Source organism: Leptodactylus fuscus, unplaced genomic scaffold (assembly GCF_031893055.1).
Source record: "Leptodactylus fuscus isolate aLepFus1 unplaced genomic scaffold, aLepFus1.hap2 HAP2_SCAFFOLD_123, whole genome shotgun sequence".
NCBI classification, from domain to species: domain Eukaryota; kingdom Metazoa; phylum Chordata; class Amphibia; order Anura; family Leptodactylidae; genus Leptodactylus; species Leptodactylus fuscus.
Genome location: NW_027440066.1, coordinates 144,703 through 160,044, shown reverse-complemented (window position 1 = coordinate 160,044; position 15,342 = coordinate 144,703). Strand labels below are relative to the sequence as shown.

General features: G+C 44.1%; 3 non-coding genes and 3 pseudogenes across 3 annotated transcripts; all 6 read left to right on the top strand.

Annotated features, from left to right (window-relative positions):
• Window positions 1-171, top strand: LOC142186920 (U2 spliceosomal RNA; annotated as a pseudogene).
• A 609-nt stretch (window positions 172-780) lies between these two features.
• On the top strand, window positions 781-971 carry LOC142186865 (U2 spliceosomal RNA). The gene has a single exon (XR_012712362.1). It is a non-coding gene; the product is annotated as a U2 spliceosomal RNA (small nuclear RNA).
• Window positions 972-1,580: 609 nt separating this feature from the next.
• On the top strand, window positions 1,581-1,771 carry LOC142186864 (U2 spliceosomal RNA). Its single transcript, XR_012712361.1, has one exon. It is a non-coding gene; the product is annotated as a U2 spliceosomal RNA (small nuclear RNA).
• Window positions 1,772-2,380: 609 nt separating this feature from the next.
• On the top strand, window positions 2,381-2,571 carry LOC142186862 (U2 spliceosomal RNA). The gene has a single exon (XR_012712359.1). It is a non-coding gene; the product is annotated as a U2 spliceosomal RNA (small nuclear RNA).
• Window positions 2,572-8,270: 5,699 nt separating this feature from the next.
• Window positions 8,271-8,488, top strand: LOC142186919 (U2 spliceosomal RNA; annotated as a pseudogene).
• A 6,080-nt stretch (window positions 8,489-14,568) lies between these two features.
• LOC142186881 (U2 spliceosomal RNA) lies at window positions 14,569-14,777 on the top strand (annotated as a pseudogene).
• Window positions 14,778-15,342: the final 565 nt, after the last annotated feature.

Here is a 15,342-nt window from a genome sequence, read left to right as displayed (position 1 = left end):
AAAAAAAAAAAAAAAAAATCTGTTCTTATCAGTTTAATATCTGATACGTCCCCTATCTGGGGACCATATATTAAATGGATTTTTAGAACAGGGAGCTGGAATCGGAGCTTGCTCTGTCCACTCCACGCATTGACCTGGTATTGCATTACTTCCAGGATCGGTGCACCCCTTTCCAATTCAGTTGAAAGAAAGAGACAGAGGACTGACCGACCAACAGAGAAGATTGCTGCACCTGGCAAGCTAGCAAAGAGAAAATTGACAGTTGGACGTGGCCTGATGCTGTGACTGACTCTACCTGAAAGGTACTTCATTAATTATTTTCTTTGATTGATTGATTGATTGATTGATTGCAAATGACATTACTGCTGCAAAGTGTCTGATTTGCTGCCATTTTATTCAATTTTAAATGCATTGAATTCTTTTAAAATTTTTGGGCATAAATTTATTTCTGAACTTGCACTTGACCGGACACTTGAATGGGTGTGGTCAAACGGTGGGAGTGGTTTATGCAGATTCGCAAAATTCGGCAAAATCCGCTGGCGTCACAAGATAACATTTGCACATGTCACTTTGCCTTGCACAAAAGTTTTTCTTTTCTTTTTTTTCACTTTTGGTGGCAGGTAGGGAAAACCTGCACAAGCTAATTGATTTCTACTTCATTAAGGGAAAGGAAAAAAAAACAAAAAAAAAACCAAAATAGGGCTGCAGCAGCATGGTGCACACCTTGAGCGGTGCACAGTGAACACGGAAGGGCGCCAGAACAGGTGCCGAGCGCTTGCCATCGCTTCTCGGCCTTATGGCTAAGATCAAGTGTAGTATCTGTTCTTATCAGTTTAATATCTGATACGTCCCCTATCTGGGGACCATATATTAAATGGATTTTTAGAACAGGGAGCTGGAATCGGAGCTTGCTCTGTCCACTCCACGCATTGACCTGGTATTGCATTACTTCCAGGATCGGTGCACCCCTTTCCAATTCAGTTGAAAGAAAGAGACAGAGGACTGACCGACCAACAGAGAAGATTGCTGCACCTGGCAAGCTAGCAAAGAGAAAATTGACAGTTGGACGTGGCCTGATGCTGTGACTGACTCTACCTGAAAGGTACTTCATTAATTATTTTCTTTGATTGATTGATTGATTGATTGATTGCAAATGACATTACTGCTGCAAAGTGTCTGATTTGCTGCCATTTTATTCAATTTTAAATGCATTGAATTCTTTTAAAATTTTTGGGCATAAATTTATTTCTGAACTTGCACTTGACCGGACACTTGAATGGGTGTGGTCAAACGGTGGGAGTGGTTTATGCAGATTCGCAAAATTCGGCAAAATCCGCTGGCGTCACAAGATAACATTTGCACATGTCACTTTGCCTTGCACAAAAGTTTTTCTTTTCTTTTTTTTCACTTTTGGTGGCAGGTAGGGAAAACCTGCACAAGCTAATTGATTTCTACTTCATTAAGGGAAAGGAAAAAAAAACAAAAAAAAAACCAAAATAGGGCTGCAGCAGCATGGTGCACACCTTGAGCGGTGCACAGTGAACACGGAAGGGCGCCAGAACAGGTGCCGAGCGCTTGCCATCGCTTCTCGGCCTTATGGCTAAGATCAAGTGTAGTATCTGTTCTTATCAGTTTAATATCTGATACGTCCCCTATCTGGGGACCATATATTAAATGGATTTTTAGAACAGGGAGCTGGAATCGGAGCTTGCTCTGTCCACTCCACGCATTGACCTGGTATTGCATTACTTCCAGGATCGGTGCACCCCTTTCCAATTCAGTTGAAAGAAAGAGACAGAGGACTGACCGACCAACAGAGAAGATTGCTGCACCTGGCAAGCTAGCAAAGAGAAAATTGACAGTTGGACGTGGCCTGATGCTGTGACTGACTCTACCTGAAAGGTACTTCATTAATTATTTTCTTTGATTGATTGATTGATTGATTGATTGCAAATGACATTACTGCTGCAAAGTGTCTGATTTGCTGCCATTTTATTCAATTTTAAATGCATTGAATTCTTTTAAAATTTTTGGGCATAAATTTATTTCTGAACTTGCACTTGACCGGACACTTGAATGGGTGTGGTCAAACGGTGGGAGTGGTTTATGCAGATTCGCAAAATTCGGCAAAATCCGCTGGCGTCACAAGATAACATTTGCACATGTCACTTTGCCTTGCACAAAAGTTTTTCTTTTCTTTTTTTTCACTTTTGGTGGCAGGTAGGGAAAACCTGCACAAGCTAATTGATTTCTACTTCATTAAGGGAAAGGAAAAAAAAACAAAAAAAAAACCAAAATAGGGCTGCAGCAGCATGGTGCACACCTTGAGCGGTGCACAGTGAACACGGAAGGGCGCCAGAACAGGTGCCGAGCGCTTGCCATCGCTTCTCGGCCTTATGGCTAAGATCAAGTGTAGTATCTGTTCTTATCAGTTTAATATCTGATACGTCCCCTATCTGGGGACCATATATTAAATGGATTTTTAGAACAGGGAGCTGGAATCGGAGCTTGCTCTGTCCACTCCACGCATTGACCTGGTATTGCATTACTTCCAGGATCGGTGCACCCCTTTCCAATTCAGTTGAAAGAAAGAGACAGAGGACTGACCGACCAACAGAGAAGATTGCTGCACCTGGCAAGCTAGCAAAGAGAAAATTGACAGTTGGACGTGGCCTGATGCTGTGACTGACTCTACCTGAAAGGTACTTCATTAATTATTTTCTTTGATTGATTGATTGATTGATTGATTGCAAATGACATTACTGCTGCAAAGTGTCTGATTTGCTGCCATTTTATTCAATTTTAAATGCATTGAATTCTTTTAAAATTTTTGGGCATAAATTTATTTCTGAACTTGCACTTGACCGGACACTTGAATGGGTGTGGTCAAACGGTGGGAGTGGTTTATGCAGATTCGCAAAATTCGGCAAAATCCGCTGGCGTCACAAGATAACATTTGCACATGTCACTTTGCCTTGCACAAAAGTTTTTCTTTTCTTTTTTTTCACTTTTGGTGGCAGGTAGGGAAAACCTGCACAAGCTAATTGATTTCTACTTCATTAAGGGAAAGGAAAAAAAAACAAAAAAAAAACCAAAATAGGGCTGCAGCAGCATGGTGCACACCTTGAGCGGTGCACAGTGAACACGGAAGGGCGCCAGAACAGGTGCCGAGCGCTTGCCATCGCTTCTCGGCCTTATGCCTAAGACCAAGTGTCATAGCTTGGTCTGGGTGGGAGAGCCGGTGTGATCGGGGGTCCGCCCTAGCCTTCTGGAAAGGACCGGAGCCATTTTCGTGCCAAGGGCATTTTTTCCATAGGAAACCATGACATCGGAACGCCATACCATCAGGTTCGTCTGTCAAAAAAGCATCACTGGAGAAGCAGGTTTGAAACACTTCATTGAAAAGGTACTGGAGGAATTGTTGCAGGTTGATGTTAAGCAAGTTTATTGCATCCAGCAATTTAACCACATAAAGACTTTTGACGTGTCATTTTATGAAGGTGGACTCTGCCTTAATACCTTTGAGAACACCAAAAAGTTTGCCAACCATGCTTATTTGCAAGACTTTACTGTGATCCCTCTGTTCTCTCAATTTGAAAAGGTTGTGACTGTACATATGTATAACCCATATTTGGAGAGAAAGTTGGTTAAAGCATTTCTGGGGCACTACTGCTCCTCTGTAAGGGGGGCAGTGGACCAGAAAAACTATAGAGGGGTTTACACTGGATTTTCCAAGTATTGGGTTAAATTCAAACCGGACCCAAGCGGAATTGGTGGAGTTATGCACCCTCCAGCAAACTTTACATTAGCTGGAGAGAGGGGGTTTTTGAGTTATCCCGGCCAACCACAGTATTGCCGTATTTGTCATCGTTTTGGCCACACAAAGGAATCCTGCGATGTGGGTGAGGCATGTAGGAACTGTGGGGCGACAGGTCACAGAGCTGACAAGTGCACTGAGGTGCGTAAATGCGACATATGTGGAGATACGGGACATACCTGCAGGAGGTGTCCAGAGGCCTCTGAGGAAGTCTTATTCCGGCTTGAGATGGAGGGGCGGATGGGCAGGAGTCTGGAGCGGCGAAGTTACGCCAGTGTGGTGAGCGCCCCTGCTGTTGGGGGCGCCGCTGCGGCTGTGACTGACCCGCCGGACTACGCCGAGTCAGACATACTGGGTGAGGTACAAGCGGCGGCATTGGAGGGGTTAATGGGCGCAGCTGAAGCGTGCAGCTCGGCTACGGCCGTGGCTGTAGCAGAGGCTGTGCTTGTGACCCCGCCCGGGCCAACTGTAATACCCGAGACCCCTGTATTAACCTCTGTACGGGACGCAATGGATGTTCTGGACTCTGCCTTGGAGGAGATGGTGGAGGAGGTGGTGTCCCCCAGTGTAAGCGGGGTGCGCCCCTCTGAAGTTATTGAATCCATGGAACTATCTGATGTCATTCCGCCAACCCAGGCTGCCAAACCAGCTGCAGCAGTGAGGGGGTTAAAGTCTAAACTGCCAGAAGTTTCCTCTGCTAAGAAGCAGAAAGTCGACCCAGAGCATGCTGGGAGCTCTGCTTCTGCAATACCCAAATTAGCAAAGCCTGTATTTTTGCCCATATTACCTGCTTCTCCTGCTTCTCCTGCTTCTCCTGCCGCTCCGGTGTCTCCGTTGTCCCCGGCATCATCTGTGGGGACGAGTTACCTGGAGGAGGGAGGAATTGATGAGTTAAAACGCATCACGCAGTTTCGGTCAGGTACCTGACAAGTGTGAATTCCGTGTTACCCACTAACATCTTCTTTCAATGCCAGCCTCACTCAAGATTTGCTCTCAGAACGTGAGGGTTTTTTCTGCTGCAGGGAGAAGATCTGCCATCTTGGACTTCCTGGCCACTAAAAAGTGCGACATAGTTTGCGTTCAAGAGTGCGGCCTAAACCGCATGCCGCGACGGAATGAATGGAACGGTATCGCTAAGTGGTCTTACACAAGCAGCAACAAAAATGACGGGGTGGGGGTATTATTGCAAAACCCTGATATTTGTGTTAAAAATTTTTCTGTTATTGAACCTGGCAGGTGTATCATGCTGGGGCTTTCATACCTAGGTTGGGATTTCCGCCTCATCAACACATATGCTCACACTTGTAAAAACAACAGGTTAGCATTGTTTGAGAAATTACGTTTTTATTTACAGGGTACGACTCCAGTTATCATGTGTGGTGACTATAACTGCACGTATGACAAAGTGAGTAGAGGCTGTGCCAAGCAATCAGGTACGGATATAACTGGTAACAAACTCAAATCTCTACTGAGTGAATTTAACCTGGTAGATGTTGGTGGTGTAAAAGACGCGGGTGATACATATTTCTCGGATAGCGGGAAAACCGCGTCCCGAATTGATTATTTCTTGACATCTGGTAAAACTGTAGAGTGTACAAACCTTACACAGGATCGTGTATGCTTTTCGGACCATGTCTGCATGGTCGCCACCTTTCAGGTGGGCCAAGTCCAGTATGGACGTGGGTTGTGGCGGTTAAACGCCAGATTATTGCGCAACCCCGCTGTTAAAAAAAGGTTCGCAGCCAGCTACAACGGCTGGAAACAAAAAATCAGCTCATTCCCCAACATTATTGAATGGTGGTTGTGGGTAAAGTTTAAAATTTCCTCCTTCTTTAAGAGGGAAGGACGTAAAAACGCCAAAGAACGGCGTCTCAGGTACTACTGGCAGTGCAAGAGACTGCTTTATCTTCAAAAAATAAAGGAGCTGGGCTACAATGTCCAGGCTGCCTTAAATAGAGAAAAGCAACTGGTAAACAACTGGTTTATTAACAAAGGAAAGGAAATTCAATTTAGGTCCCGGGTAAAGCATAAAGAGTTTAATGAAAAGTGTACAACCTACTTTTTCAAAAAAATGTGCAGTGGCAAGGATGTTATGGAAGGTGTGTATGGTGTGAATGGGGCTGAAGTGAATGGTGAAGGGATGTTGGGTGTGGTGCGTGATTTTTATGCTAGGTTGTTTGAAAGGAAGGTGTGTGATCTGGGGGTGGATGATGACTTTTTGGATGTGGTTGTGAATAAGGTGCCTGAGAGTGAGAGTGGTGTTTTGTTGGATGATGTGACAGTAAGTGAGATTGGGGATGTGGTGAGAAAGTTGAGTAAGAATAAGGCGCCTGGGTGTGATGGGTTGATAAATGAATTTTACGTATGGTACTGGGATATGATTGGTGCGGAAGTAGTGCGAGTGATGGTAAGCTTGTTTGAGGGACAGAGTATGCCTGCGGCAATGAAAAAAGGCACGGTGAAGCTCCTCTTTAAAAAGGGGGACAAGAAAAATGTAGCGAATTGGCGTCCTATCTCGCTGCTTAACGCAGATTATAAAATCTTCGCCAAAATATTGGGCAACAGGCTGCGGCAAGTAATCCATCACGTCATCCAGGAGGAGCAAACCTGTGCTATCCCGGGGAGAAGTATGCATGAGAATACGGTATGTATGAGAGATGTGTTGGTGGACTGTAAGGAGCGAGGGAAAGGTATGATAGTGTGCGCGCTTGATTTCGAAAAGGCGTTTGACAGAGTGGGTCACGAGTACTTGTTTAAATTGTTAGAGAGGATGGGTTTGCCTGAGAAATTTGTGCGTTTATTGTATGGGCTGTATGAAGGTGCAAGGAGTTGCGTGTTAGTGAATGGGATGGTGAGTGGTGAGTTTGTGGTGGCGTCTGGGGTGCGGCAGGGTTGTCCCCTGTCCCCCATGTTATTTGTCTGCGCCATAGAACCGCTACTGTCCATGATACGCGCTGACAAAGTAATCAAAGGCGTTTTTATTCCAGGCTCCAAGGGGTGTGCAATAAAGGTTCTAGCGTACATGGATGATGTGTGTGTGTTGTGTGAGAATATGTGTGATGTGCAGAGAGCGAAGTTGTGTGTAAGTTTATTTTGTGTGGGTACTGGTTTCAAAATTAACTGGCAAAAAAGTGAATTCAAGCCTTTTTTCTTCAATACAAACATCACTGACCCTGACATGCAAAAGGTGTCCGGGGATATCAAAATCCTTGGTATTAAATACAGTGAGGACCTTAAGGGGTTAAAGAATTGGGAGGAACTCCAGTCAAAAATTCAAAGCAAATTCAGCTTCTGGAGGCTACGGGAGCTCACATTCACAGGCAAGTTGCTTGTAATTAAAAGTATAATTCTCCCTATGATCCTGTTCGTGGCTACTGTCTTCCCACCGAATGATATGTTTCTCAAAAAGACATGCAGATTGTTGTTTATTTTTTTCTGGGGCAGTACGGTGGAGAAAGCTAGACGGGAGGTTCTATGCAAATCTAGGAGGCTGGGGGGACAAAACTTCCCAGACCTCTCTGTGTTTATTGGTTTAAACTATGTAAAATTTTTTGTACTTTCATTGCAGAAAAAGACCAAAGCTGCATGCATGGTAAGGTACTTGGCCGGTACAGTAGTAAGGCACTTAAACTGGCCTATTGATTATAAAAATTGCCCATATGCCTTTCACTGCCCTAAGCAGTACACATATGCTGCAGACTTCCTTAAAAAACACCAGTTGGAACATATCCCTATGGTTAGATTTGTGTCTGACAAAAAAAGTCTTTCAAAATTGTGTACCAACCAGGTACAGTGTCCCATACTTGGCCTAACTTCCGCAAAAGCAAAGGAAGTGTGGGATAAAATATATAAATATGACATATCAAATGCGCAGAAAGACGTAATGTGGTTATCGGCTCAAAATGTTTTGCCGGTCAGGTGCTCTCAACATAGGAGGGGCCTGGCGACTTCCGCAAACTGTCCCAGAACCGGATGTGCTGGTGAGGAGGACGTCCACCATCTTTTTTGGGGATGTCAGTATGCGAGGCAAGTATGGAAGAGTGTGAACGGTGTATGTAAGGAAATGACTGGGTTGGAATGTTTGTCGGGAGAGTTTGTGATGTATGGGTTGGTGAAACTAAGAAGCGTCAAAGCACGGGTTCTATGGATCTTTTTGTCCTGTGTAAAAGAGGTTCTGTGGAATAGCAGAAATATTTACGTGTTTAAAAAAGAGGAATTGAGCATAACTGATTGTCGTAATATGGTCTTGGAAAAGCTTTATTTTCACTATCAGGTGGACGCAAGTAAAAACCTGGATGCGGAAGGGTTCTGGAAGTTCTCCAAATGGAGAAGTCTGTTAACTTGATTTGTTTGTGTTTTCCTTTCTGTAAACTCTGTTAAAATTAAAATTGCGGAAATAACCCAAATCTGCATGATGAATGGATTGGACTGATAAAGTATTTGCCCAGTACCAATCCATATCTGAGAGATATGGAAAAAAAAAAAAAAAAAAAAAAAAAAAAAAAAAAAAAAAAAAAATCTGTTCTTATCAGTTTAATATCTGATACGTCCCCTATCTGGGGACCATATATTAAATGGATTTTTAGAACAGGGAGCTGGAATCGGAGCTTGCTCTGTCCACTCCACGCATTGACCTGGTATTGCATTACTTCCAGGATCGGTGCACCCCTTTCCAATTCAGTTGAAAGAAAGAGACAGAGGACTGACCGACCAACAGAGAAGATTGCTGCACCTGGCAAGCTAGCAAAGAGAAAATTGACAGTTGGACGTGGCCTGATGCTGTGACTGACTCTACCTGAAAGGTACTTCATTAATTATTTTCTTTGATTGATTGATTGATTGATTGATTGCAAATGACATTACTGCTGCAAAGTGTCTGATTTGCTGCCATTTTATTCAATTTTAAATGCATTGAATTCTTTTAAAATTTTTGGGCATAAATTTATTTCTGAACTTGCACTTGACCGGACACTTGAATGGGTGTGGTCAAACGGTGGGAGTGGTTTATGCAGATTCGCAAAATTCGGCAAAATCCGCTGGCGTCACAAGATAACATTTGCACATGTCACTTTGCCTTGCACAAAAGTTTTTCTTTTCTTTTTTTTCACTTTTGGTGGCAGGTAGGGAAAACCTGCACAAGCTAATTGATTTCTACTTCATTAAGGGAAAGGAAAAAAAAACAAAAAAAAAACCAAAATAGGGCTGCAGCAGCATGGTGCACACCTTGAGCGGTGCACAGTGAACACGGAAGGGCGCCAGAACAGGTGCCGAGCGCTTGCCATCGCTTCTCGGCCTTCTGGCAAAGATCAAGTGATTTGTCTGTTCAGTGGCAAGTTATTTGGTCCAAGTCAGTGCGACAGGCCCTCTTAGGTACCCTCCCCCTCGGCCTGGTGGGATCGTCCGGGTTCATTGCCCGGACTTCACCCACCTGCTGCTATAGGGGGGGAGGATTAGTCCTGAGAGGAACGAGGAGGGATCCCCCAGTGAGCTCTCTTTTGAGTCCTTAGTGGCTAAAGAGAAACATTTTGTTGCGTTGGTTGCGGTAACCGGTTGCGGACATGGACAGGCCTTTTAAACAAGTGCCTGAATATGTCCGCATCCCAAATTCCCTGAGGATCCACCTCAGTGGAGCTGAGACTGGAGGCCGTCCAGTTGTTTTTGTGGTAGAAAAGGTGTTGGAGGGCGTCCTCCAAGTACATAGGCGTAATGTCCTGGCCATGCAGGACTACCAGAAAAGAGGGGACTATGACATTACTTTTAATGGCCCAGAACATTACAAAACTGCCTTAGGCATGGCCCGTTTACACCGCCAGAAACTAGCTGATATGGGCGTTGATGTGCTACTGCACCATGGCGAGAGAACCATACTAACTCTTAAAATGTACTCCCCATTAGTGCCTGATGATGTAGTAATAAGGTTTGTTAAATTCTTTTTTCTAGACGTGGAATTCCTTGGATCCGTCGACAATGAATGCGGCATATGGTGCGTCAAGTGGCGGTTCTCAGTCAACTTAAAGATGGGCGAGGATGGACGACCACTACTCCCACCCGCCCGGTTCCGACTCGGTACGGTGAATGGCGACCTCTTTTATAAGGGGATGCAGCCCTTCTGCAGGAGCTGTGGGAAGTACGGCCACACCAAAGAAAGCTGCAATGTTACCTGTCGAAATTGCGGCGGCACTGACCACCAGATGAAGAACTGTAAAAGCGACAGGCGCTGCAATTTCTGCCAGCAGGTGGGACACCTGTACAGGGAATGCCCCCACAACAAATGTGCCGGAGATGACACGTCAGCTGAGCCTGGCCCGGAGGGAGAGGAAAAGGAGGAGGAGAGGAAGGAAGAGTCACCAATGGAGACCACAGGTGAAGAACCAGAGGTGCCCCCGGCCCCCCCAGAGGTACCGCCTGATCCCCCGGAGACCCCGCCGGCCCGCCAGGAGGGGGAGCAAATGGAGACTGCTGGAACAGAGTCTGCTGAGTTGGTGAGCATGGTCATTGCAGATACCCCGAGGGTAGGGACCAGGATTGTATTTGAGGAGGGCGAAGCTGTAGACCTGGGGCCAAAAAAACTCAAAAAGTCTGCCTCGCAGGGTACTAAGGGTGCTGGGAAGACCCATAGTGGCAGCGGGCCTAAGAGGTCGGAAAGCCAGCCAGCGCCCGACTCAGGGTCCAAGTCCGGGTCAAAGAGAGGGATAGGTATGGGCATTCTCAGAGATCCTAGGTTCCATTACGGGGATGAGGGGGTGGTGTCGCCCAGGGGAGTGGGCGTGTCGGGTGAGACTGGTGTGCCCGCCCCAGGTGATGCTGTCCCTGACCCGTACGAAATGGTAAACACACCGCCATGTGCGCAGCCCCCCCCTCCCGTAGATCAGCCGGGTGAAAGCCCAAGGGAGGAAGGGGGGTCCCCGGGTAGACCACCTGACTCATACGAAATGGATCTGAATGCCCAGCCCCTGGAGACCCTAGTGGACCTGTGGTCAAACCTTGACGCGAGATCCCGTAGCGGGGTTATCTGCGGTTCTGACGATGCTAGCTCCCTCTCCTTTTCCCCCAGGTCTGACCTGAGTGGGGAAGATTGCCAGATAGTGAGGCGGGCTGGTGGGTCAGAAGATTAGCATACAGAAACCAGGAAGTCTTCCTTGGGATGAAGTATCGTTGTTTTTTCGTGTGAACTATAACCTCTCCTTCTCTCCTCATGGCAGTCCTGAAGGGCATTACACTCAATATAAGGAGCGCCAGCAGTAGAAGGAGGCGTGCGGCTTTAATGAATTATCTTTCACTTTTATCGGCATCAGTGTTTTTCCTGCAGGAGTGCAGCATCCCCCACCGTTCGAACTACGAAATCTACGAAAGAGACTGGATCTATGGTTCGTCTGCGTGGTCCGGGTCTAACGAGCCCGGATCCGCCGGGGTCGCCATTCTTTTTAGGGGAAACATTCAAATTGATTTTATCCAAGAAATTTTACCTGGTAGGATTTTATTGGTTAAAGCTTTTATTGACGGCACTAGATGGCAGTTTTTAAATTTTTATGCTTCCCCCAACAGAGACGACAGGGCAAGGATGATGGAGGTATTACAACTGCATATAAATTCTGCTGAACCCCTCATCCTTGCCGGGGATTTTAACACCGTCCTCAAGGGTGAGCGCCGGCTGACAAGCAGCAATAGTCGCAACTACGATAAAACCTCCGGTATGCTCAAAAACATAATCATTGACAATAATTTAACAGACGTGTACAAAACTTGTAACAGGGGCATACCGGAGGAAGCCGGCGCCACCTGGAGCAACGCAACCTGTAGTTCTAGAATCGATTTTGTTTTATGCTCTGAGGACGTGCTGCCATCTAGTTGCGAGGTTTTAGCCAATGTTTTTTCTGACCATAAAATGATATGTTTTACTGTGAATCTTAATAATAATCATTTTAGAGGTTTTAGGTCTTGGAAATTGAATGTTTCCCTGCTAGACGATCCACGGGTGGCAGAAGATTTTAAAAGGTTTTATGCGGTCTGCAGGCGGCAAAGAAATCCCCAGTCCTCCATCGTAGCCTGGTGGGAAGACACAAAAAAGAAAATTCGTAAGTTTTTTATCAAATGGGGAAAAAAGATCGCAAAGGAAAACAGGGCTTTTTATGACAATTTAAACACCCGCTTGCAGACCTTTTACTATTTTAAAAACCATGGCCTTGATATGGAACACGAGATTTTAATTCTGAAGGAAGAAATTAGAAAATGTCTGGAAAAGAAAGGGAAGGAGATTATCTTCCGCTCCCGTATTAAGCACATAGAACAAAATGAAACGTGTTCCAGATATTTTTTTAAAAAGGCAAACGGTAAAAAAGAGTGCATCTCAGAAATTGATGGTGAATCTAATATCCAAAATATTTTAAAAAAGGTACATGGTTTTTATTCTAACCTTTTTAGTGCTAAGCCCGTGGATCAGTCTTTTTTAGATGACTCACTGAAAGAAATTACAGCAGTTTTAGACCCTGTCTCACAAAACTTTTTATCCCGAGAGCCCAATGAGAGGGAAATTTTAGACGTTATTAAAAGTTTTAAGACGGGGAAGGTGCCCGGACTGGATGGTATGCCTGTCGAATTTTATGTAAAGTTTTATGAAGTCTTAAAGGATGACCTTTTTACTTTGTTTTTAGAGGTTTTTAGATCCAAGCAGATCCCGGGGTCCTGGAAAAGAGGTGTGGTAACTTTGATATATAAAAAAGGAGAAAAAAGTGATTTAAAAAATTGGAGGCCAATCACACTCCTAAACACGGATTATAAAATCATGGCCAAGCTGTGTGCTACCCGCCTCAAAAACATCGCCGCTAAAATAATTCACGGAAACCAGGTATGTGCAATCCCGGGACGCAACATCTGGGAGAACCTCAATTTAATAAAGGACGTGATAGAGGATACTAAGAGCCGCAGAGGTCATTTGGCAATACTTTCCATAGACTTTGAAAAAGCCTTCGACAGAGTGTCGCATTTTTATTTGTTTAAGGTTTTAGAGAAGATGGGCATACCTGAAGGTTTTTTATTATCGCTACGGGCTTTTTATGACTGTTGTACTAGCCAGGTTTTAATCAATGGTTTTAAAACAGAGGAATTTTTTTTAGAATCAGGGGTAAAACAGGGGTGTCCCTTGTCCCCACTGCTTTTTATTTGTGCGTTAGAGCCTCTTTTAAGTGTAATACGCAAAGACAAGCAGATCCATGGCGTCCCCCTCCCAGGGGGGGCGGGGGTCGAGGCTAAAGCAGTGGGGTACATGGACGATGTCGCGATTTTATGCAGGGACACCCCTTCGCTTTTAAAAACATTAAGACAAATCGAGTTTTATTGCTGTGCCTCTGGTTTTAAGGTTAATTTTAACAAGAGCTCTGTTTTAGAAATTGGGAGAGGAATGGATTTTAAAGATGTACCCGTCCCAGTTTTAGAGTCAATAACCATTTTAGGCATTTCTTTCAGTGAGTCTAATAATGGCGTGACAAGTTGGAACATGGTGGCGGACAAGGTAAATGCTAAGCTGTGTCTCTGGAAATTGAGGAATCTGTCCATGGAGGGTAAAGTGCTGGTTTTAAAGATGATTATTTTACCGATTTTACTCTATTTAAGCATGGTGTTCCCTCCCCCCACAAATATGCTTAAAAAAATCACGAAAAACTGTTACACGTTCTTTTGGAACTCCCCTATGGAGAAATTAAAACGAAGTGAAGTAATGAAGTCCAAAAAGAACGGGGGGAGGGATTTTCCCGATTTTAGCAGATTCCTTTTATTAAAATATTTTTGCTACGTTTTTAACACTCTTTTTAAAAACAACCATTGGTCATATTTTACTCGTTATTATCTAGGTTTTTTTATGCGGAGATTTAAGTGGTTCGATATTGTTTTAACAGCCCCTTACTCTTTTAAATTAGTCCCGCACTATGTGATAATAGAAAAAATTGTGTTTTTATATGACTTAAAAAGTAAGAGTGTTGAACTTCTTAAGAATAGCAAAAAGTTAATCGCAGATTTTAAAAGCAAAGAGATCGTGTGTAAGATTGGTAACCTCAGTGAGCAAAAGAGCAAAACCGCGTGGATTTTAATTAACGCTTCTTATCTTTTTAACCCACAGAGAGACCTCGCCTGGAGTTGCGCCCAGATGTGCCTTCCATGCCGGGCGTTCCAATACCGGAGGGGCTATGCGAGGTCCGCCGTCTGTCCCAGGACTGGATGTAGGAGAGATGAAACAATACAACACCTCCTTTGGGACTGCAGTTTCGCGCAAGATTTCTGGAAGCTGTTTTTTCCACTTTTAAAGAAGATGGCGGACCTCCAGATTTTAACCCCTGAAACTATTTTATATGGACTATTCAGATGCCCCTCCCAAAGACATCAGGCGACGGCGTGGAAGGCCATCAACACAGCAAAGGGCGCACTCTGGGCGGCGAGAAACATTTTAGTCTTTAAACATGAACTTTTAACTACACGCGACGTTTTAAATCTGTGTTTTAGTGGAATGTATTTATATTATGTTTTAGACAAAAAACAGAACGCTCCTGCAATAAAATTATGGCATTATGAGGAGTGGAGAACAGCTACTTGACGTCACCATGTGTCCAACTTAAGTACCGAGTCGGAATCTTTTAATGAACTGTGATATGATATTTTATGCATTTCTGTGACTGAGACGTGTAAACTTGTATATTTATGTTATTCTATGCTAAATTATGTGATTATTTGTATACATGAATAATCATAAAAATGTATGTTACTTGACTTTTTTTGCTTAATAAAAATGGCCCTTAGTGGCTAGTAAATCAAAAAAAAATCTGTTCTTATCAGTTTAATATCTGATACGTCCCCTATCTGGGGACCATATATTAAATGGATTTTTAGAACAGGGAGCTGGAATCGGAGCTTGCTCTGTCCACTCCACGCATTGACCTGGTATTGCATTACTTCCAGGATCGGTGCACCCCTTTCCAATTCAGTTGAAAGAAAGAGACAGAGGACTGACCGACCAACAGAGAAGATTGCTGCACCTGGCAAGCTAGCAAAGAGAAAATTGACAGTTGGACGTGGCCTGATGCTGTGACTGACTCTACCTGAAAGGTACTTCATTAATTATTTTCTTTGATTGATTGATTGATTGATTGATTGCAAATGACATTACTGCTGCAAAGTGTCTGATTTGCTGCCATTTTATTCAATTTTAAATGCATTGAATTCTTTTAAAATTTTTGGGCATAAATTTATTTCTGAACTTGCACTTGACCGGACACTTGAATGGGTGTGGTCAAACGGTGGGAGTGGTTTATGCAGATTCGCAAAATTCGGCAAAATCCGCTGGCGTCACAAGATAACATTTGCACATGTCACTTTGCCTTGCACAAAAGTTTTTCTTTTCTTTTTTTTCACTTTTGGTGGCAGGTAGGGAAAACCTGCACAAGCTAATTGATTTCTACTTCATTAAGGGAAAGGAAAAAAAAACAAAAAAAAAACCAAAATAGGGCTGCAGCAGCATGGTGCACACCTTGAGCGGTGCA